This window comes from Protomyctophum bolini (assembly GCF_963924005.1).
Source record: "Protomyctophum bolini genome assembly, chromosome: 21".
NCBI lineage: Eukaryota > Metazoa > Chordata > Actinopteri > Myctophiformes > Myctophidae > Protomyctophum > Protomyctophum bolini.
The window spans coordinates 7,081,612-7,084,464 of record NC_137882.1 but is presented as its reverse complement, the minus strand read 5'-3'; the positions used below and the strand labels follow the sequence as shown (position 1 = coordinate 7,084,464).

The 2,853-nt window shown below is 44.4% G+C and overlaps 1 protein-coding gene across 2 annotated transcripts in view; it reads left to right on the top strand.

The window, feature by feature from the left end:
* LOC308336761 (receptor-type tyrosine-protein phosphatase mu-like) overlaps positions 1–302 on the top strand; it is a 141,056-nt gene extending 140,754 nt beyond the window's left edge. For both annotated transcript variants that reach the window (XM_080794301.1, XM_080794300.1), the window contains one exon: positions 1–302. This exon is cut by the window's left edge and continues 2,598 nt beyond it. The gene's annotated coding sequence lies outside the window, so the exon portion shown is untranslated.
* The last annotated feature ends 2,551 nt before the right edge of the window (positions 303–2,853 follow it).

Here is a 2,853-nt window from a genome sequence, read left to right as displayed (position 1 = left end):
TTGGTCGCAAAATTAAATACATTCTAAAGACTTTGTTGGTGCTTTATGAAGACACAGATTTACAAAATACTCTCTGTTACTCTGTTACTGTAACCTGGATTGTATATGGCTCTGCTAGTTGAACTTGGATTATATTATATATAACTGAATCTAGCCTGGGTTATGTTATGAGACACTGGGTTAGATCTAGCCTGGTTTAACCCAGTGACACAAAGTCACTTACATGCTGTTGTTTTTGGAAACTCTTTGATTTGTCTCGTATGACTGTTAACAACTTAAATACATAAAGATATACAAACAACCGTGTGTGTGTGTGTGTGTGTGTGTGTGTGTGTGTGTGTGTGTGTGTGTGTGTGTGTGTGTGTGTGTGTGTGTGTGTGTGTGTGTGTGTGTGCGTGCGTGCGTGCGTGCGTGTGTGTGTGTGTCATCATCATAACTGGAAGTTATGCGGGAACGCCTACTGAGTGGCAAAAACTACTTTCTGGCCTCGACACATCCAAACTGAAATGTAGGCCACTGCATTAAACAATGTTAAATGACGTTAAGCTCACTTTGACACTCACTTTATGCACTCGCATCTACCCTCTATTGGTTAGACAACACATCAGCAGCACAGCCTGTGATATTTGTAACTTTGTAACATGTTTTGTATTTTTATTAGACATTAACATTAATAATAGAATATTAACATTCTGCATTTTTGTGTGGACATTGTGTATGTGTGTGTGTGTGTGTGTGTGTGTGCGCGTGCGTGTGCACGTGCGTGTTGTACGACGCACTTCCTGTTTGTTTTGGCTTTTTTGATTGGCTGAAGCAGCGAAGGCCTGCTAATCATCAGCTGTGTTTTGTGGTGCAGCTGCTTTTAATTACATTCTGTGACTTAACTGGAGGAAAGACAGACGACTGCACGTGGACACACAATCTCTCTCACATGTACACACACACACACACACACACACACACACACACACACACACACACACACACACACACACACACACACTACCACGTATACCCACCCCGAGGTTTGCTGGACCTTTGGGAACCACAAGCACTGTTATATACACTGGTATATACTGTGGTAGATTTTTCTGTGCTACTGCAGTTATTGTATGTGACTATGTGTATGTATGGCTAAGTATCGTCGTGCAGAGACATGCCTCTGCATGAAAACTGAAGACGTGACATCCAAATATTCCTTTTTCTTAAGCTCCTGAACCACAATAAGGAGCCAAATTCCTGCAAGAAAGCACCTTTTGTGTGTGTCTTTGTACCACTTTGTTCACACTCACAACAGCTAACGAGTCGCACATTTACCAACTCGCCCCGGGCGTACAGCCGATGGAACTGCTCAGCCTGGTATTCCTAAAGTAACCTAAGTAAATTATGAGTAAACGGTTAAACCTAACATTATGTTATTCCTAAACTTAACCTCAGTAAAACTAGGCCGGACAAGGTAGTGGGGAATACAAGACCGCTTTCCACAAAACACGCTCGCCCCGGGTCATATCCGATGACCTTGGAATGGTCCTCACCAGTTATTCCTATAATCGTATATCCTCAGTGAAACTACCGGTATAGCCTATATATGCCTAAATCTAACCCTAATCCTAAACGTAAATTACGTAACCTTAGTGAAACTATGCCGTAAACCTCAGCAAAACAAATACAAGAATATAAGAATCACAATGTGGCTGAGCGGGGCCGCGAAAAGTATGGGGTTGAGAGTGCTTTAGGGGCAAATGTTCCAGTTATACCGTATAGTGTTATACCGCACTCAGACTGTGCGGTGCCCTGCAGGGTACTCTGAGAACGGGCACAGCAGGTACCCTACTCTGACGACAAGTACAAGTACAACAAGTATTAATTGCATAAATGGGTGGCGCATGCATTCCCAAATGGAACTGTAGGCCTACCTGATCTGCATATCGTTTCCGACTATATACTGGTTGCCCACGGGTTACGTACCTCTCTGGGTGTGACTAACAACATGGGTACAGCAGGTACTCTGTCTCTGACAACACCTCTCTGGGTGTGACTAACAACATGGGTACAGCAGGTACTCTGTCTGGGTGTGACTAACAACATGGGTACAGCAGGTACTCTGTCTGGGTGTGACTAACAACATGGGTACAGCAGGTACTCTGTCTCTGACAACACCTCTCTGGGTGTGACTAACAACATGGGTACAGCAGGTACTCTGTCTGGGTGTGACTAACAACATGGGTACAGCAGGTACTCTGTCTGGGTGTGACTAACAACATGGGTACAGCAGGTACTCTGTCTCTGGGTGTGACTAACAACATGGGTACAGCAGGTACTCTGTCTCTGGGTGTGACTAACAACATGGGTACAGCAGGTACTCTGTCTCTGGGTGTGACTAACAACATGCGTACAGCAGGTACTCTGTCTCTGACAACTAGAACAATGGGTATTACACAAATGGAAGGGGAACGCAGGACTTGCATCTTTTCCCACTTCGGGGGGCCGGGGGCTCACTGGTGGGCCTTGAGTCCATTCCATTGATTATGTCACGGTATTAGTTTTCCTTTAAAACCTTAAACATATGTTTTCATTGTGATAAATAGTAAGTATATTGATCCAAGCCGGAACACGGCTTTTGGATCATAAAAACAAATAATGCTCTGAAGATGCACGCGGCCCACCAATCTCTATAGGGTCAGGGGGTCAGTTAAGGGGGGGGTCAACTCAGGGGTCAAATGTGTCTGTTTTGCACACCATTTTAATATAATTTTGAGCATAACACCCATTTTCTGAATGTCAAGTCGCCATGTTTTCCTCAGAATATGTACGACAATAGGGCGCCCGCTGGCCTAGTGGTCCAGGCGCATG